Below are 21,843 nucleotides of genomic sequence, written 5' to 3' on the forward strand. Positions count from 1 at the left end.
TAGTCGCAGTTGTTTGGTCAAACCCAAGTTTCAGCCCCCCCTCGCACAATGATTTTCAATCTGTCCCTTAATGATGCAGTCTAAGTTGCAAGCAATGGCCTTTTCCATTCCTAATAACAAAGTGGTTAAGGTAAAGTGTGTTTTGACAGACGTGGTTATCTGTGCTGCAGGTCCACTGCCTTTAATCTCCTATCTGACCACAAAATGAACCCCTGATTAAGATTAAGCCTTTTACTTTCCGCTGTGGAAGTTGTTGTTCCAAGGTGCCCGCTGGCTTGTGGATGGATGTCTTACCCTCTGATCTTTTCGCCGCTGGGAACTCTGCCACATGTGACCTGGGCATGTAAACGTAACAGGTCACTCTGTGCTCAGTGCTGAAAAGGACTCAACCTAACACTGAAGTGTATTAGGTCACACACTCGCTTCAGGTATTTAGTCCTTTCTTCCATGTGTGGAATCATTAACTTTCTTTGATCCAGTCTCCTGGTCCGTTTCAGGAAGTCCTTCTTACACTGTGTACACCCTCCATCCTTTAAGAGGCCAATCTGCTCCACGTCTGTGGAAAAACACTGAGGAAAGGTACATTTGAAATGTTAAAGTTCTTCCTTGTTGATCTGTTCTAGCACTGGCACACACCCTGACATAAAAAACCTGAGAGAAGTGAATACTGCAGTGCTGTGTCTAGTAACACAGCAAACATAAACAGTGTGTATCTGGGCACCGATTAGCGCGGCAGTGTGAAATAGGGCAGGAGAGGCTGGACATGTGCTGGAAGCTGATTGATGAAAATACCATAACAAGGTGTCAGGCTGGAAAAAGCAATCGAATACATTGCTGACCCAAACTGATTCGACATAAGCTGCGGCCGTATGGGTTCTGCCGGCTATTGAAACATCAACCATACCGGTGGGAAGTAAGTGCTGATAAACGGTAAACTGCCAAAGCCTTAAGACATAGACCTGACAGTGCAATGTTTGTTTTAAATTCAAAGAAACTTGTGATATTATGGATTTTCTTCATTAATCATATTTTTTACTTTGAGCTTGTGGTGTGGTGTGATTTTTTTGGATGGCAGATCAAAGACTGTTTATAAAGATGAACTAAATGACAGGTCCCCAAAAGTGAAGCCAAAGCCCCTCGATCACACTCTGGTGGCTCCACAACAGGTTATAAACCCTGCCTCCTCCATGTTAGTGAATGGAGTGTGGACCAGACAAAAAAAAATACACATCGAATAAAGTTTCTCAAAGATGGTTTCTGGCTCCAAAAGTGAAAGATGGCAGTGTTCCTATGCAGGATGTCTTGGTTTCATTTCTGGATAGCGTGAGAAAGTGGTGAGGCATCGTCCATCTTTATATACAGTCTATGGTCCAGACAAAAACATTCATCACAAATTCGAGTGATGAAACCCTGACTTGAATTACAGACTTTTTTCCAACCTTTAAGTTTTACCAGCTGCATTAAATCCTCGATAATATTTTAAAGTGGTGGGGTGGATAGAACCAGATACCATCTTGGGCGTGTCCGGCCAGACGATCTGGACAAACTCTAGGTATTTTCCAACGAGCGCTCAGGTGCTTTTTGAGACAAGCTGCATGGGAGCGGTACTCAATTTGGCAGACACAATGGGACACCCTATGAAAGTCCAGCAGTGGTAAATCCAGTCCAGACTTCAGTGGTATTCATTGTGAAACATTACACTGAACGATCGTGTGACTTCGCCTCAGGTACAAACACAGATGGGCATCAAAGTGAACGGCGCCGCATGTTCTTTGTGTGACGGCGCAAGCATGTTAAGGGTGTGATTGTGCATGCACAGCACTATATGTCCAAGTCTACACATTTACACTGTATGGCCCTCGCACCTGTGTGTGAGTGTCTTTTTATGAGCTCATGAGCCCGGGTTGTTCTCTCCCCCTGAACCAGCCCCCTCTCCCCTGTGTTTGCCACATGATCAAAGCCCCTGCCGCGCTACTGCTCCTTTTGATGCTTTGGCACAATAGGGCCTGTTGAGGTTTTGATTTCTTCATCCATTCGACTCCATAAAGGCCAGGCCTCCCCCTCCCTTCACCACCCAGTGGGCAGGGGGGAAGGGAGGGACTAGACCCTGACTAGACCCTGGAAGTCCCCTGCCTTCAGGGCCTGTCTGGTGAGGCGATGGACAGCAGGGGCTAAATCTAAACTGACAAACTCCATGAAAAAAATGGAGGAAAAATAGTGACATTTCTACATTCTCTGTAATTTTCCTGGAAAACAGGCCCAATTGGTCCAATCATTTTTTTTTTGTATGTCTCTGTAATTCACTTTAGCTGTTTCCAGGCATCTTCTGCGGAGGATCTCCTGAAAATTGTGTCTGGACTTTCTCTTCCTGTCACACATGCACAAGGCAGCAGGGGCTTCTCTGCTCAGATGTGTTCACAACGGGAACAAATCGTCCACAGGATTCAGATGAAGGGTGGTGCTGCGGGTAGAGGCAGGACATCACGTATTAATTCAACGAAAGCAAAAACTCTCTTGACATCTTCGTCGCTGTCTGTGCACGTGTGGCTCTTTTAGAGATCCTTGGAGCTTTAGTTTCCATTTTTAAGTTTGTATATGCTAAACTAGTTTTGGCACTTGTAAAAATGAAAGTGTGTAAAACCATTTGTGTTCATTACGTCTTTCAGCTGAAACTAATTCAGCACTAACACTCACATCTTGTCTTTTGTTGTTACAACACAAATTGTGCTGCTCAAGCTTCTCACGCTCGCATCAAGCCAAACTGACGCTCAAGTTTGGATACTGTGACATACTATAGTGTTGCACTTCTTGTTGCCACACCACTGGCAAAGTATCACGTTCACATGACCTTACACTACTACAGCATTACATACAGACCCTGAGATATGTCAGATCTTAGATAACAGGCAAAGTCTTGATACAAACTGAAATGAATCTAGTTTGCAGCTAGTGTGTTTTGCCCTGATTTGCCTGCATTAGATAAAATAGTTTTAAAATATCGATAAAAGTAAATGTGTCATAATTTATGTAGCTGGCTACATTTCAACTAATCTAATCTTCTTGAAGGGATATTTGACTCCCAGTCTAAGCAGGCTTTTACCATATTGTACCAAATTTGCTGGCTAAATGTTCTCATGCAGAAAAATATGTTGATCTCATACAAATGTAAGGATCTTGAAAATGCAGAACAGATGATCACCTCCAAAACCTCAATCAAGGCTAGATCCAGCCTGTACCTTCGCTTAAACTGGAGGCAGAACTGGAAGCGTCACACGCAGTTGAAATGCTTCATTTAGAAAATGAGGCAAATTTGCATAGAGCATTAGTTTGATGTGGTTGAATGGCAACAGGAAAGTCCAGTTAGATAATACCCCTTGAGCACAATTGGCTCTTCAAACACTATTCACATGTTTCGTTCTGTTCTGCTGCACCTTCGGTTAACACTTCGTTTAAATTAACGCTCAATGAAATTACAGAGCGAATACATCAGAGGAATAATTGCACAATGGAGAAAAAATATCATATGAAAAAAATCCATTTTTTTCATATTTCGTGAAAAGTTGCTGATGCCTGATGATGATGTCACGATTTTATTTAGGTATTAACCAGCAGGGTGACAAGATGCAGAGACAAAGAACACGTTTCCATATATTTGTGAGAATAAACTAAATTGAAAGTGATGTAGCTTGTATAATCAATTATATATTGATTTAAAACGCACTGGAGTCTGTGCTCTCTATTCGTTTTACAGGTGTGTGTGTGTGTGTGTGTGTGTGTGTGTGTGTGTGTGTGTGTGTGTGTGTGTGTGTGTGTGTGTGTGTGATGTAGCACGAGTCTGACACTGCAAACCTCCCAGGTCCCTCTGATATCCTTGGTGGGAACATATGTGACAGAACATGCTAACACCTCTTTCACCTACTCTCTCTCTCTCTCTATCACACACACACACACAGTCTATCTTTGTATATCTCCCTCGGTGTGTTCGCCCTCAGTCCTCTGGTGCTGTCATGAAGGGGGTTGCAGAGTTCACGTTGGCAGGTGTGAAAGTCCCGAGTGCCTCGACGTTATCGCTGCGTGGGACTCCGCGTGCAATATGCAATGGTTTGCTCCCTTCTTTACATATTTATTCATCAGCATGCCTTCATATGAGCAACCCCTGGCATGCATGTGCATTGTAAGCATGTGCACGAGTGTTCCTGCCATCAGCACATGGCCTTTCCCATTTTGAACTCCCCCATCTGCATGTGATGCGGGGCCACAAAATGAGAGCCAGTCAGCGAGTATCATCTGAGCATCACCACCCATGAGATATGCTTATTAGTTCTATAGACAATATACCAGCGTGTTCCGATTAATGTCACTGTTTGAAATATGCAGAATACGGTTACACTGATTGTCTGTGTCTCCCAGCAAGAACCCCAGTGTGTCGGCATTTATTTCTTACCATTTATCTTTTGAAAGTGCAAGATAATATTGTCTCTCACCCAGTGTTAAAAGTTTAAATCAATCACATTGTCACTGGTAGAGGTCTGAATGTTCCGTCTCACGCTCACTGGGTTTAGTTTATACATTTTTAAAAAAGCCTACAGCTTACTTTTCAAATTACAGCCTTCTATTTAGCGAGCCTCTCAAAGCCAACACAGAAATTACACTTTGCTCTTGTAGTCTGGGAAAGCCCTGCAGGTAAATGGATTATATGCACAAAAGATGATTGACAAGTGCTCTTTTTCACTCCCACACCTGATTCTGGACTGTAGCCAGGATTTTGACATTTGTAAGGTCACAGTTAAGTCGGCTTAATGGCAATCAAATATTATATATATAAAGTATATATATATTTTTAAATCATGTAGACTCCTCACTGGTAGCTATGACCCTAGTTGAATGAATGCACTCATTTATATTTAGGTCTAATATTTAGTTTTCCTCAAACCTGCTAGTTGGGGGTCACAGAGCAAGCTGTCACAACAATATTAACAACTTATCAACTTAAAGAGTTCTTGTGGCTAACTAACATGTTAGCAAAATAGGTTATTTACACATTTGGAATCCATAGAGCATGAGGAACCATATAGTTTTGTTTTTGTCTGAATCTAAGTCAAGTATTGTCTTTCTTTTAGCTCTATTTTGGTCTCCACCAGGTTTACCAGCTAGTGTCGAGGGCAGACAGTGCAAAATGATTTGTCAGAGCCCTTTTTAGCACATAAAACTACACTGATCCGTGTTCCTACAGGAAAACCTGAAAGTTGCTGGCCTAAAATACAAACAATGAGCTAAAATGTGCTATAAGGGGGTGTGGAGCTGAGAGGAATTGCTAAATTGTGTGATTAATCTCTGTAAGTCTGTCACTGAGAAGGACACCTTTCACAATAGACTTCTATTGTAGATATGAAAAATATCTCTGAGAGCAAGAAATTTACATCTATTTTTTAAATAAAAATCTTTAAATACTGTAAATAATTCTTAAATTATAACAAAGTGACCTTGGAGGTCTGTGACCACCTGTGAGGCAGCAGCTGCGACCTACAGCTTTCCTAATGTCTTTATTCATGGAGACACTGTGATCACCCATAATTGGTTACTAAACACAAACCGTGCCATGATATTAACCTACAGCTCGCTTTCACCGCTATCATTAGCCCCCGCAGAGGTGTGAGCAACCGTGGAACAATGGCAGGCATTTAAAATGGTGTTCAGGGGGGAGACAGTGTACTGCTATGGCATGCTCCTGCTATCTCCTGCTCCCTCAAGGGAATGGTACTCACGCAACCAAAGCACAAAATGTCCCAGAGGAGAGAAACACAAGCAGACAGAGAGGGGTAAGAAATTATATGGCAGGGAACCAGGAATGAAAAGATTCACAGAGCAGCAGAGGTGGTGAGAAAATAGAAATATCTATATAACTGTCAGGGTCATCTTCAGGGACATGTCTATGTTGTCCGACACACTTCAAACCCATCACCTTCTGGCTACACGATAGTAATATGTAGGCCACACCGTCATGTGTTCCCAAGTCGGCACTTGTCGTTGCCCTCCCAAGAATCTTCCACTGTCGGCAAGTGTCCACAATGAGCCCTGTTGAATGTCAACATGACATAATACACGTGCTGATATGGCAACAAACACCGCGGGGAGAACGCATAGGTTACGATAACTGATGCAGACACAAGACTCACGTGTGGCCCGTTAGGCGGACCCATAACAGTTATTGTTGACAACATTTGCACATCGATCGCAAAATGGAAAAATTCCAGCGTCATATTTTGCCTCACTTTTTGCTCACGAGGAACAGTTAACGAGCAAATCAAGCAACGCATCGCAGCGGTTGTCACTAATCGACAGTTAGATCAACTGACTGTAGTGGCAGTCAGACAAATGGGAGGTTAAAGGTGAAGCAGCTGCGAAAATGCGGTATTAGAGAAGCGCTCTTCTTTCCATCAGCAGCTCCTCTACGGCCTCGACGACAGAGCAATTCTCATTCAGGTGGACTACAGGGCTTTTCAGCAAGTCCTTCAAATTAAAGTTTACCGCGCAGTAATCAAGTGAGTCTATAACGTAATTTATGGTCGTACGTGCTGCCATTTAATACAACTGGCATTTACTCTAGTTACATCCTGTATTAAAGCAGAGTAAGTGGTCGAAGGTGAAAGCTTTTGTCATGTTGGCTTTTTACCTGGAGGCAGTGCATACCGGTGTGAACATGATTATATCAAACTTGCAAAGATATCAGTTGAAACTAAAATGGTGCACTTAGTAGAGCGCATGCCACCACCAAGGCCCAAGAGATCCATGCGCTATTCCCTGGGGAATCAGTCAAAGTATTTTGTGAAAGAAAACTAAGTCCTGGATCCACCATTGTCTGGATTCTGCCCCAAATCTTTTATGGATTCTTTCATGGCCAATGTCCCATCCTTCCTTTTCAGATAAGACTAACTCGCAATTGGTGGAGCATGTGTATACTGAACAGATTCTGGCTCTAAATGACATAATAAGTGCAAGATGGCAGCATGAATGCAAGACGTCTCTAATATCTCTTGTTCTTTTCCTAAATTGTGCAACCTGTGTGTTCTTCCTCTCCTGAACGAAGTTGCAGCTGCTCCCAGATGTGAATGTGTGTTAACAGTTAGTGAGCAGGGTGTGCTCTGTTAATCTTCCCAGGATAAATACAGATGAGGCAAAGACACTAAAGCCAAAAGGTGGAGACACGTTGGCCCAAGGAGTGTCTTGAATCCCGGGGATATCCCTGTGTTAGCATAAGCTGGGTAAACACGGAGTAGCTAAGCTATGACTCACATTCTGTCACTATGGTTGCAGTACCAACAGTGACACACCACTGTACACTTTGAGGAGCGAATGCAAATCTCACATGATTCATAAAGCTTGTAGATGGACCCGACTATCATATCCAAATGTCAATAGGATTAGGAGCGCAATCCTTATTTTGTGATTGAGCTTGAAGAAGATACAAAATTACACATTGAGAAGCTTTGAAGGAATTTTGAAATGCCAGGCCGTCCTCAAAAGGAGCGACACCGGTAGCTCTTACACCCGCTGCCCCGCTGTATCAGCTTCCATTATTCATGATCACTACTCAGCCGCTTCAATCCGGCCCAGACTCGCTCACCTTGTACATTACACATTCATTCACAGCGGTGCTTGAGGCACGGAGAGGGGTAGCCCTGCCTTCAGGTGAGCCGGTCCAACCTAGCGTGAATTCTTCTTCAGTGCCGTATGACAGTTTTATTGAACGTAATTAGCTGCGAATGTGACAGTGAGGACAAGTCTTCATCAAGATTTATGTGCTCGCTGACAAGCAGGATCAGCATTTCGATTTATGTGCTGTTTTATGAAATCCCTGAGGTGCAGCCCGTAACTGAATGAGCGAGGGAAAGCTGAATTGTTGCCAAGCTTATTCCAAGTTGCTCCGGAATTTGCATAATAATAAGCTAAAACCGGTTCACGTGCTCCAAAGTGAATATTTCCCCTTTTTATTGACTCAACTGGAACATGGGGAATAATCGCAATCTAATGAGCAAACATAAGCTTTTAAAACGTCCTCATAGCACATAGAACGTAAACAGTTCTGAGAGACCTGCTTCATATTATGTTAACCTTTAGAAAAATGTGATCGCAAGACAGTAAGACTCTCTGTGGAAACATGCATTTTTCACACAGATCCTGTGCAAGATCAGCATGTACGCTCGGCCATGCAGTCTGCTCATTAGTGTGCGACACGCCTGGCCGCTCGGCGCCCCACCCCTCGTCTTCTCCCCTCGGTAGCTCTCGCTTACTTCTCCTATCAGGTGTCTTTATTTGTACACAGAACCCGGACACACACACACACACACGCACACACACACACACACACGCACACACACGCGCGCACACACACGCGCACACACACACATAACTCATTAATGATCCTGCGGCCTTTCTTGTAAATGCGGTCGTAAAGGTTCCCTGTCATGTCGTGCCAAATTAGTCCATTCATTGTAAACAGCCTAACAAACCTTATCACTAACCTTAACCATGACCAATTCATGCCTAACTCTAACCTTAACCGGGACCTCAGAAATGATGTTTTGCATCAAATTGGTCCCCATGAGGTCCACTGGTCCTGACAAGGTTAGGGTTAGGGTATGGTTAGGGTTTATGCCTAACCGTTTATGCCGGAAAAGGTACACACACACACACACACACACACACACACACAGCTGACACCTTGGAGCTGTGGGTGAGACCGACGTCAGAGTTTTATGGTGAGAACGACAATCTTTGTGTTTTCCCTCAAGCTCGGGACGGGCCCGTACTTTTTTTACGTGTGTGCAACTGTGTGTGTGTGAGAGAAACTCGTGTGCAGCTTGTGTGATGTGTGTGTTTCTTGTGTATTTGATCCAGCTGAGTCAATCTATGTCTATTATGCAACCACAGCCACACTCAAACGAACACTTTGTTCATGCTAGCGCCGGTTTTTACACACTGCAGGGGCGTTTGAATATCCTCCGCCTGCCAAAATGAACCGACTAGCCAAACTACAAGCTCTGTGAATGTCATGGCTATATTTAGTCGGCGCGAGACACACTGCGCGTCTCTGTCTGTCCCCTTCGAGAATAGGGTCTGGAAGGAAACCAACGCAAGACAAAACTAGGCCAAGCACAGATGGACCGGCCGCTTTGCAGGCGTGCCGACATGTCAGAGGCTGTGATTGTGTTGCATAAAGGAGCCCCTGTGTGCCGCAGCTTGAAGCCACAACTCGTACGCTGCTATCTTTGGCCGGCATCAAAGGTGGAATTGATTTGAGCTGAACTAAATCAAATCAAATCAAAGAGCAGCGGCTGGACCGAATCACGCCGAAGCAAAGATTTGGAGTAAGGAGAAGTGAATCTGTCAATGGGATATAGGCTCTGTCTTTGTTTATCCCATTATCAGCCTAATTTCACTAATCATTCAGTGTATGTGCATTTTATTTCATTGTTTATGGGCTTTTCATTCATTTGTGTCTATAAATTGTTTTCCATATCATTTGTACTTTTTTGTCTTCCATGCGCTACGTGCCTTTGACCATGTTTCATCATGTAACAAAGTTACGTCATTGATTTATTAATCATTTATGCAAAGTGTATTTATGTGTTTTTTATATATGTTTTTTACCATCAGCCAGCCAGGGACTGCAGATTACAACTAGCCCATATGGTATGTTGATTCATGTGTGTTGTCCCTTTTAAATAACTTATACAAAAAACACAATGCAAACAGCTACAGCTATTTAAAGTTATAATCCTTAAGATTTTCATGAGGTCAAACCACAATTTTGATGTTATTCACAACATTTCAAGTCATTTCTAGTGCTTTTATATTTAGCAATAGCCCTTCGGTCTATAAACACTCTGCAGACATGGAGTCAGCCGTTCCCACATGATTGACATGAAATCATGGATGCATTCAATCCAACCTTAGTGTTTTTTAATTTTATCCCTGTGATGTCAGACCTACTCTACGTTTTCCTGCAGCCCAAGTTGGAGTACCCGCACAAAACCCACACAAAAACAGGAAGAGCATGCAGAAGGATTGGAACTGGGAACCTTCGTGCCTTGTGTTACCCACTGCACTACTGTGCCACCAGGTTTGATTATAGATCGACAAATTCAGCTACTATGACTAAAATTCTCTCCCCTTTAAAACCCTCCCGCATCTCGTGGCCGGGCCTCCTTCCCGCTGAGTCGCTCCATCATCCTTTTCATCCTTCTGACCCATTTATCTGCAGGACTCTGCCCAGGTAAATCTGCACTGATATCATTATGTTCCCATTAAAGCCCTCCCAAGTGTATCCAGGGCAGACAAATCTAGGCCAAGCAGCCTTCCGACTCCTCAGAGGAGCCGAACAATTCAGGAGGAAAAAATGCTTTCGGACGTGGATCCTCGGTGGGAGTATGATCACAATGCGAGTCAAGTAGAATGGGAAGTCGAAGCGTTGCGGTTGAATTGTTTCAGGTTGTGTTTATTTGGACTGGACGAATGTGCGTTATGCTGAAGATGCAGTGCAGCTCTACACGGCTACTTAGAGCCAATAAAAAGCATTTATGGCACAATTGAATTTATTTAGCCGGGGAAACCATCTGTCATGTTGCATTTCCTCTGCAATCACAAGCCCGACTGTAATGTTATTTGCCCTCTGCTATCTTTATGAGAAGCAAATACAGCGCTGGGGTATCATTTCAACTGTAGCTGGCAGCTTTTCGGCCTCCGTCATGGGTGCACCTGTGTGTTTGTGTAGCTACGTCTCTATCTCTGCGTCCGCCTGCCGCTTTCTGACTTTCAGGCCCCGACTCTTTCCACCCTCACGCTGCAGGGCACATGTCCGAGGCCGCCTGACATTTACACACGCCGCGCCATTAGCGTTTAAACCAAATATTACTCCAAGCAAGATCAACACAAGACACTGACCAGGCCCAGGCGCATGCAGCTACCACGCCCCTTCCTCTCTCCCTTTGCTCTGCCTTTTCTGTCTCTCCCTCTCTGGGTCTGGCGTTCTCTCTTTCTCTCTGGAGCGCGCTTGTGGGGATGAAGCCAGGCGTCCATTTATGGCGAGAGCACGGTGAAGTGCCAGTGTCAGCATGTAGTAAAGCGTACGCTGTCTGGAGAGGATGAGAGAGGAAGAGAGATGGAGGGAGAGAGGATAAATGAGGAGGTAATATATAAAAAGAGGGTGACAGAGGGTGACAAAGTGAAAGAATGAGACACAGAGATGTTCATAAAAGACGAGAGAACGACAATGTGAAAAAAAAGAAGTGCTAGCGGCGCACGACTCATGACTAAACGGAAGGAGAAACATTTCTTTGCTTCCTCGCCTAAAGGATTTCCTCGAGAGGGCAAAGAAAACAAGAGAGGTTTTATTCACTAAACAAGAAACAAAGGCATCATTTAAGGAAATAAAATCTTATGCCCACATTAAACTTTTAAAGGGCAGTCACGTTAGACTTTTGTGGTTTTAGTCACGATAGTTCACCACAAACATAACAAAGAAACATTTTATTTACGACCTCAGATGCAGAGATTTGGAAAACGTGGATGTAGGGGATTTAATTTTAAGAGTTGGAGTTGGAATTAATTTGGTAAGTTAGCACTCGTCTCACTTGTTTTTTACGAATACGTTTGGCGCTACAGCTGAATGTATGGGTAAATGAGAAGTGTGAGAAAGTATATAAAAACAGTCAATCTACACGTTATTGCAGCGTTAATCAGTCCTGAAGCAAATCATTCAAATTTTCATTAGTATCTAAATCAATCCCGAGGTCCAGACCCTCAGCCTGACCCCGGCCGGGCCCGCCGGCGACGTCAGCCCCGACCCCGTCGTTATCACTCAGTCGCGGCACATTGGGGGTGAGAGTGAAGTGGAGGGAAATCACCTGGAATCTTGTTAGGTTCAATAGATTTAGTCTGAGTGCGGCGCGGAGTGTGAGGTCCAGATCCCGGGGGAAGGCAGCGTGGCTCGGATTAGTTAACCCTGTCTCACCCGGGGTGTTGCTCGGCCTTATCCCCCACAGCATAAGCCTTTAATGAGTTCACCTCCTCTTCCTTCTCTCTCGTTTCTCTCCTTCTCACCCAGCGTTTTTCCATTCGTCCTCCTGTGCTTTTGCTTACTGGTAATTTCTCCCTCCTTTTCTAATCTTCTCTTTTTCCTTCCACAGTTCCCTTGTCTCTCTCGCCTTCCTCCTAAAGTATATCTCACCTTCTCCTCCCGCGCCGTCATTTCTTTCCCCTTTCCCCTCACCTGCTCCACCCCCACCCTCACCTCTCAGCATATGTTCCTCTCGGTCAGGATTAGGGCCTTTCCTGTTAGTCAATTAGAGAGAGAGGCAGAGAGCAAGAGGGAACGTTGAGGGGAAAATTTATTGTATGTTCTGTTTTTTCTTTTTTCACAAAGCAGCTATAAAGACGCTGTTAAACAGATGAATAGATGTGACAGCGTGAGACAGGTGCATATTTCCAAACTTAACAAGCAAAAACGTCTGCTTTTCATGATCCAAATCGTTTTACAACATATCGAAAATGGAGAAATGCAAATGAGAAAGTAACAGATCTCGTAACAATTTAATTTACAGGCCTGTCATTTCCTTTTTTTTTACACAAGGAGTTGTGCTCTGCCAATGTTTTGCAAAGCACAACTCAGGTTTTTAGTAATAAATCAATAATACATGAATATTTAGCAATTCATCCAAGGGCATTAATAAACAGCAAATTATACAGCTAACAAAACAGAGTAAACCTCTACTACTGCCAATGGAAACCTTGTGTTGATTCTTTCTAATCAGCACCAAATTAGACAGTTTTTGTCAGATACTTGAGGGATTATTTAAAATAAAGCCATATTACATATATGTGTTATTTTTGTGGTAATAACATAATAGGTATCTCGGGTAAAGTTAAAATATAAACAGAATTTTAACTGTGTGTGTTTCATTCTAGACTGCATATTAATACGGACAACATGACAGATCTACAAAAGTGCAGCCGTCTTGATCGCCACCTGGGGCCTGGCTACAGTTAAGGTTATAAACCCTGTATCCTCCATGTTAGTGGATGGCACATGGACCAAACTGAAAGGTCAAATAAGTCTTTCTCAAACATAGTTCTTATCACACTGATTAATGCCCAAGTGCTATTTTCCCACTGGGTTTGGCTTGAATTGGTTATTTGATGCTATGAAATGGGATGAAATGTCATGATTGAAAGCTGAGACTCAGCGCAAGATGGCAGCGTACGTGTCCAGGATGTTTTGGCTTCAATTCTGGATACTGGGAGGAAGTGAAGGTTTTAAAACTTGTTGGAGGCTTTTTGATTATGTTTTTCTACACAATACAGAGATGGCAGATGATGAAGAGAAACAATAGATGCACTCACACTGTAGCACTTGGCTGTTGGGTGCCTGGGTGGAGGGCTCCCCAACCACGCTATAAAAGTGCAAAAGTGCAACCATGTCGTCATGGTTTCTTTGAGATATTTCAAACAATGTTTTCCTTACATTTACAGCGAGGTATACGGCAACACAGCACCTGCAAGGATACATATTTCATAACTACCTTGTGTCCTTCGTTATTCATGCTGTTGTTACCTTTTGATTTATTAATGCAGAATTCAGGCTTTGTTTGTATCCTGTGTAGCAGTGACACATGTATAGGGAGCGATTTGTTTAGGCTGCTGCATAATGGAAAACAAGCAAACCCCAACCCTGCTGCCCCAATGCGGTAGCAGGAAGGTCTCAGAGGAGAGATGTGAGCTGTTACAGTATCTGACTGTTTAGTCGCCAAGGCTGGTTGTAGCCTCCTGCACGTGTATGCCTAAGTGTGTGTGTGTGTGTGTGTGTGTGTGTGTGTGTGTGCATGTGCATGTGGGGCGGGGCGAGCCAGCTTGGCTATTTAGGGGTGTGAAATTACCCGATACTCCCATTGGGAAAAGAAGTGGAAGAGTAAAGACGTTCTAAACACACGGCCGCTATTCCTAAAAGACACAGAGGGGCCTTATTAAAACAGCTAAGGGACGCTTCTCTCGTCCTCCCACCTTCCTCCTCTCTCCGCCTACCGTTTCCGTCTCGCTCCTCCTCTTTCTACCTCCTCCCCAAGGAAGGACCCCCTCCCCTCCTCTTGGGGGTCCACCATCGGATTAGCCAGTCCCTCAGAAGACAGCGTAAAAAATGGAGCCCCGCTGTCTCACATGAAGCAAGCTTAGTGGGGGGGGGGGGTCGTTGTGATCCAATTTTCTGCTTTTTTCCTCCTGGCCGCCGTTTTGTTTCCGCCGCTTGTTTAGAGCAGGTTCCCAGGAGATGATGTAGCCAGGGTTTTTCTAAATGAATCTGTGTGTGTGTGTGTGTGTGTGTTTTTGTGTAGTATGCTCACGTGTGTTCACAAGCAGTTTTTGAGTGGAGCATTATTCCTCCGCACTGATGAATGTAGTGAAAATATTAAGGATTCCCCACCGGGTCATGTAAGGGTTGTCCTTACCTTGACCCAAGCATGTTTTAAGTCCAGTAAGTTATGAGCGCAGGAAATAGAAGGAGATAAAATGGGATTGGAGACCTCTAAGCTCTATCTATCACAGAGACCCCCTCTGTTCAGGCTTAGAGGCCGATTATGGCATATGATATTGAATCCTCTTTGGGCTGTAGCCATTGTGTGCGTATTGTTGTGTGTGTAAACCTGCCCATGCATGTGTGTCTATATGCGGCTCTATGCGTATGTGCGACCAGGCACCGTTCGACCTTGCGTCAGGGGACTTTTACCCCCCTCTGCGTCGGGGTCAGGAGTTCAGCAGGGTGCTAAGTAATGACCTTCAATCAACATCCATCATTCACTTGTGGGATGCATGGCTGCCTCTCCACGCAGCGCAGGTAGGGGCAGGCCGGGTACGGCTTAGCGTCACTCCTCGCCGATGAAGCTCCATTAGATTAACATAATGTCCTGATTATGCCGTTCGCAGACTTTCGGTAGCGGTGGCTGAGGGTAATAACTGAGCGTTTACCATGAGAATTGTTAATGGCATCTGCATTCCAAGGTCAATGGAACGGCACGGAAGCATAAGCTGTGGCCAATATACAGTGCCTTGCATAAGTATTCACCCCCTTTGGACTTTTCTACATTTTGTCATGGTATAACCACAGATTAAAATTTATTTCATCGTGAGTTTATGTAATGGACCAACACAAAATAGTGCATCATTTGGAAGTGGGGGGAAATATTACATGGATTTCACAATTATTTACAAATAAAAATCTGATGCAGAGATTAAACCTGAGTGTCAGGACGGGAAGACAAACATTCTGCTTTAGTGAAAACAGGCAGCGGGCCAGTGTTTAGCTGTAAACACGTAGTGCAGGTTGGTCTGACATGAGAAGTGTGTTGCTCACTTGGCAGGAGCTTGTGCACACTGACGGAAATGCTGTCATGTGATAACCTTGTAATTCCAAACCTTTTCCGAGCCACTGATATAAAGTCGTGATGGATGACTGACCTGAAAACAAAACTGATGCTATTTTGAAAATACAGGTCAACATTTCCCAGCAACAACTGAGTCCCTTTAAAAAAAATGTTTAGGAATGTTCCATGTTGAGAAAAATTTTCTTTGACTTCATTGCAAAGGCATTGACATTGGGTGACGGTTGGGACACATGTTGACCAATACTATTATTTGAAATACATAAAATATAATAAAATAAAATAAATAAGGGCTAGAAAATAAAACAAATTAAGAAGTAAAATACTATACCAACACATTAGAATGACTTTAGAATACATAATTAGCTCTGGAGGTCTTGGTAAATGTAGGATAGCTGTTTCCCTTTACTTCCAGTCTTTGCTATAAGCTAAGCTAACTACCTCCTCCTTTAATCAACTGACATGAGAGAAACATACTCATCCAAGCCTTGGTACAAAAGTGAATACATGTACATGTCTAATATATGTTGCACTATAAAGTCTACTACTTTTCTAAAGCTGTGTCCATCTTTGTCCTTATACACGTGTCCTCAATATCTTTTCCAGAACTTTAAAAGGCAACTCTATCTCCCCTGTTTATTTGCGACCCTGGCCAGGGGCCGGGTGGTCGGAAAGTTTCGACATCCCCCAGGGGTTCAGGTTATACTGGCTGTTTGTCAAGATGTGTGGCATCCCAAAGTGCCGGTAACATTGCTTCTCAGATTCCACAAGATCCAGCTTCTCATTCCCACTTGACCACACTGATTAGATAATAAGGTCAGAGAAGGGTTAGCGAGGTCCCGGAAAGGTCACACGTTAAATCTCGGGAAAAGAAAGTGTGTCCTTCAACAGTTTCACTTACTTTTAGCTCCTTCGGTGTCAGCTGCTCTGTAATGGGGGTAGAGAAGATTACTTCAAATGCAACACTGACATTATTTGTCTCATTAACGCTGCTTATGTGCAAAAAAGAGATACGTCCATGTCAAACGATGTAACTGTATATATATATATATATTTATGTGTGAAATCTCTTCTCCTGTCCTATAATCATCTCGCTAGAACTGTCCCCGGTACCGCTCCGTTTCATTTCTTTCGTCTGTATCTGTAAGCTTTCAGAAATCGTGCATCAATCACAGGCGAAGTGAACGCAGATCACGGACATAAGGCTCCATCCGTTTCCATACCCGTATCTAATGTTGAGCATAAAAAATCCTTTACATTTACATGCAGCATTCACAGCTTCTGTATGTGGCTCATTTGCCCATATATCATCCTCAAAGCAAACAAGAAGCCAGTTTCGGTCACAGATTTGTTTAAGTCATTTGAGAAAAATGGGTAAAAAAAAAAAAAGAGAGGAAGAGAAAGAGAGAGGATAAAAAGCAGAGTTATTTTCTCTTCTCTTCATGTGGTGAGGGCTTTGGTGGAGGTTTTCCTTCATGCTGAGTTTTGAAGCTGATGTATGGGTGGGGGGAGGACACATTATCGTGTTTCATACATACAGTGGTTAAAGCCCAGCCTGGTTTTCCATTTCACACACACACACACACACACACACACACACACACACACACAACCTTAAAACACATCTTCACCTTAAAATTTTATGATTTACATTATAGGGACTTGTATTTTTGTCCTCTTAAGGAAGACTACTCCCCATAATAAACAGAATTAGGTCCCCACGACATGAGTAATGTAGACCACACACACACACACACTGTGGCACTTAAACAGCTGCACCTGTTGCTGATTGTTGGCCAATGACTGTGAGTGTGCACGTGCACCTTTGTGTGTTTGTTTGTGTGTGTGTGTGTGTGTGTGTGTGTGTGTGTGTGTGTGTGTGTGTGTGTGTGTGTGTGTGTGACATTTGCAGTCCTATATGTCATCATGACCGCAAGCGCTGACCAGGCCCTCATTTTACCACAAATGAAAAAAAAAATAAGGACAAGGGGCCCATCATCCATTATTCAGCGTACCACCACCAACCTCTGTTTAGCCAATAACAGCCTGTGTAAACTCCGACCCTGTAATAAGAGAGTCCACTCTAACCTCCATGTCACGGACCGGAGCCTCTTCCAGCTGTCCCACATACATCAACGCTTTTCTTTCATTTACAGAAATTAAACTGTCATTTACTCCCATGTGGAACGAGCTTAAATCGGTTTCGATCGTTGGCCCGATTCAGTAAAAAAAAAAGAAAAGAAACGCTATTACGCGTCATTTCAAAGACTTTTCATTTCAAACAGTCAGCAGAGTCATATTTTTAGACATTGTTGGTGTTCGTGTTTCTATATTTGTCGCAAAGCTGCACAGCCTCAAATCAGGTCAAATTATGTTGTCAGCTGAAATACCTTAAGATCTTTGTCAGTTTTATGAGACTTCCATGGATGGACTTATATGGCTGCATCTGCTCAAGTGTGTGTGGGTTTGTGTTTGAATGCATTCATATATGTTGAACGTGATTATTTTGACAGCTCTGAACCCAACAATTAAAAAAGGCAGAATTTTCCCACACTTATAAAGTCATCTCTTCATTCCTCTACTCCCTTTTCCACCATAAACACACACATGCACGCAGACTCAAAGACACCCACGCCAACGTACACCACCGCCACTGCTGCCGCCATCCAAGCCTCCCTTCCCGTCCTTTTGTCTCTCGTAATTAAAGTGTCCGCTTGGCCTCATTGGCCCCAAGCCACTTGTCTTTTTATCTGAGTGAAGAGAAGGGAAAGTTGTCACATTCCTAGTCTCCATGGCAGGGCCACATCATTATCCACTGTGTGTGTGTGTGTCAGACCTCTGTCTCACACTCTTTCTTTTCCACTGCCCACATTGTCTCTCTCCTCTTTACTTAATGTGATCCCGCCTTCCTTCCTTTTCCTCTCCCACTCTCTCTTTATTTTTACCCACAGGCCCTCCTCGGCGTGGAACAAAGGGAGGAAGTGCCCCTGACATTAGTCGTTGGGATTATTTATATCGCCACTGCGTGTGTGTGGTGTTATTTTTAGCAGATCGGGGCTATATTCGTTGCCGTTCAGCCAAATGTGGAGCTGAAACCGTACGGGCTGTTGTAGAGGATGATTGTTGAGGATGCTGCTGTTTGAGTGCACACCTACAATCACTTGGCCTTGGGCGAACACATAAGTAGCTCGGGTAATTGTATGTTTTCCCTGTACCAGCCAGCTTGGCAGATTGTCTGCGCTCTCCTCATGGGACCTTTCTGACTTTTTTTCATTTTATTTTTAGCCTCCTGTACTTTTTAATAAAGTCTCCTTCCCGATTGTGTAATGACGCCATTGTGTTCTGTGGCAGCCAATGGACATGAAGTAGAACCAAAGTGCAGCTGGGAATCTTATGTGAAGCTGTGGGACTTTTATTACACACTTTTGAAGTCGTCCTTGTATAAATGATTTTGCTTGTCTCCCCTCTCCTACATTTTCACCTTTCTGCTTCTTCTTTGTGCATCAAAAATACACCGTCGTCCAACGGTTGTATTTACGTGCAAATTGTCACTTTGCATGCCTGCAAAATGCTTATTATGGATGCACAGTGTCTATTTGGAATGATTGCACATTGCAAAAATCCAATGGCTAGGTCTCTGTCGCTGGTGGCTCTGGGATGAGCCTCCTCTCGTCCTCTTTGCTCCCTCGCTGCATGCGCACCGAAACCCACAATCCTCCCACGCCTGCACTCGCTAACTCCCCGTCCCTGACTCACAACCAAAATTCTGTTTAATCCCAACCAACCCACTGACCTCGGCTTTCCAAATATTCCTGTGATCCCGCTGCGGTAATCTCGCCAGTAACCAGCGTTTTAACTCAGGCAACCTTCGGCTCGGTCAGGCCAAAAAAGGGAATTAGCCTCTAACCTTAAATAGAGCCACGCTGCTGGCATTACAATGACCGTCTCTATTAAAAGACTATAAATGAGCAACTCCAGAGCTGCTTTATGTGCACATAAAAAAGGCAAAGACAGGATGGCTTTGTTATGTTGAGCAATTTTTGACCAATTACTACATTTGAAAGGTGCTGTCTTCATTCTTCCTGCTGTTGCTTCACTGGCAACACCTGCTTCAGCTACAGAGAAGTGATGAGCAAAAGTCAGGTATAAAAATAGCTCTAATTGCATAACTGCTCTTAACACAGTTCTACTTTTTATTCTTGCATGCGATATCTACCTACTTATTCCACAAACGTCCGTCTGTCTGTATGTGTAACGTATATATGGAGAACTGCTCATCCTATCGGCCTCACACTTGGCATGTGCATTGGGCCAAAAGGGGTTGCAGTGTTGAATTTGGTGCAATTTGGACACGTGGTGCGTTCGATGTCAATGAAATGTGAATGAACAGCACAATAAACAGTGTCTCGCGGTTAGTGGGGGTGGGGCCGTGTGCTATCAACATGCGGGCAGTCTGTGGGCCGAGTTGTCTTCCTATATGCCCTTGTGGCCCACGCACCAGAACTGCCCCGTCAGCAGTAATTACTGATCTCTGTCTTAGCAGCAACATTCATAAGATCTCTTCCTCTTTTCGCAATTTGTCTTCGAAAGAAAAACCACAGTGTTTGCTATGTTGCTGCAACACTTCCTATTGAGCTTTTATTTAGAAAAGTTGTGCACAACATGTCAAAAGCCATCATGCAATGTATACAAAAATAACTAATCATTATTTTTATATTATTAAAAAGCTAATTATTAAAACATATAAAGGCCACACATGTGAACAGTAATGAAGCACATTCAGTTTCATTTTATGAAAAACAATGACTATAAAACCTTCACTGCAAATAAACCTGGTGGGATGAACAGACAAAGACTTTATAACTTCCATCTGCACCATAAACTGTTCACAAAAAATATCTGCACACAACGTCCAGCACACAAACAATAAAAGAGTCACAGTTTATTGTAGAACTGATTAAGGAGGACTCACTGGTGACAAGGAGTAATTCTGAAGTAGCTCCGAAGCATTAACACAGGCCAAGAGAACAGAACATTCCAAACAGGCAGTTTTAAAACGGGCACTAGTTATTCTTCCTAACTTTGTAATTGTTGCAGTACACAAGGTAGAACATGAAAAAGCATCCACAGACATACAGCTCAGACTCTGGAGGCAGAAACTCCTGCAGAAAGCAACACGATTGGAGTCGAGAAAGCACAAAGCTACAGGAGATGTCATGGTCGTAACTTGAATAAATGGGATATGAATGCATACAGATGGAGAGAGAGAGAGAGGAGCTCGGTGCATCATGGGAAGTGCCCCCCCGGCAGTCGAGGCCTATAGCACGACTAGGGGACGGTTCAAGCTGAGGAAGACAGATCTTTACTGTGTATTGCATGTTCCAAACATGTCTGTGTGGGTTCACGAGAGGCAACGACGACAAGGAGGCAACGCTCAGGGGCAGACTTGGATCACGTGACGCGTCCCAGTGAGACATCGCTATGACTGTCTGGGTCTGTCTCTGCACAACAACCAGGGCAACGGGTCCATGATAAGCTCCTGTTTACTGCGACAGGCAGAGTGGAAGAGGAAGAGAGAGATAAAGACACACACGCCAAAACTACGATATAATCCTGATGTAGAGATAAAAGCTCGGACTTCTGCCAAAGAAGAAATCTGCTTTAGAGATTTTGTCACAAAAATTCCTCAGACGTTTCCTAAAAAAACGTATACACACATACACCTTCTACCCACTTGTAGGACCATTTGCAGCCCTTACACTTGGGAGTCGTCTGCTCTTCCCGGAGCGATGGAAAGAATCCAGAGCCCAATAAAGTTAGAGTCTGTTCATAAGACCCCGCGCAGGTTTATCCAAACACTCGCCTAAACATTCCATAAGTTCCCTTTCCAGGAATCTCCAGGAGGTTTCGAGGGCCGACATTGCGTACAGCTGCTGGGAGTTAGTAACACAGAGGCCAAACGCAGTGCGAGGAGGGGTAGCGGTGGGAGGTGGTGGGGTGGAACCATCCCCCAAGCCAGGCCCCCCCTCTCCTCCTCCTCCTCCTCCTTCATCTCCTCTGCTCTCTGTTATTGTTTTGACTGAGGTGGAGGGTATCGAGGGGAGAAGGGGGGGGGGGGGGGTGCTTCACGTGGGGTGAGGTCTTTTCGCCTATTATGTCTGGGTCGTCTTGGAATCTAGGTCACGACGAGACCTCATCTTCTCTCTCCTTTCCACCTCTACACTGTGAAACTGCTGCCCCCCCCCCCCCCCTTAAAGAGAGGAAAAACTTGCTGCTTTTTTCCACTTCTCGCCGCCACGGTCGAGGTGCCACGCCCATCTGACCCCCGCCCCCCCGCCCGTCTCCGTTCTTTCCCCCTCTCTCCCATCTCTTCTCTCGCCGCGCCAAATGCCAGGCGTTTTTATCAGGGATAAGC

Source organism: Hippoglossus hippoglossus, chromosome 23 (assembly GCF_009819705.1).
Source record: "Hippoglossus hippoglossus isolate fHipHip1 chromosome 23, fHipHip1.pri, whole genome shotgun sequence".
Classification (NCBI taxonomy): Eukaryota; Metazoa; Chordata; class Actinopteri; order Pleuronectiformes; family Pleuronectidae; genus Hippoglossus; species Hippoglossus hippoglossus.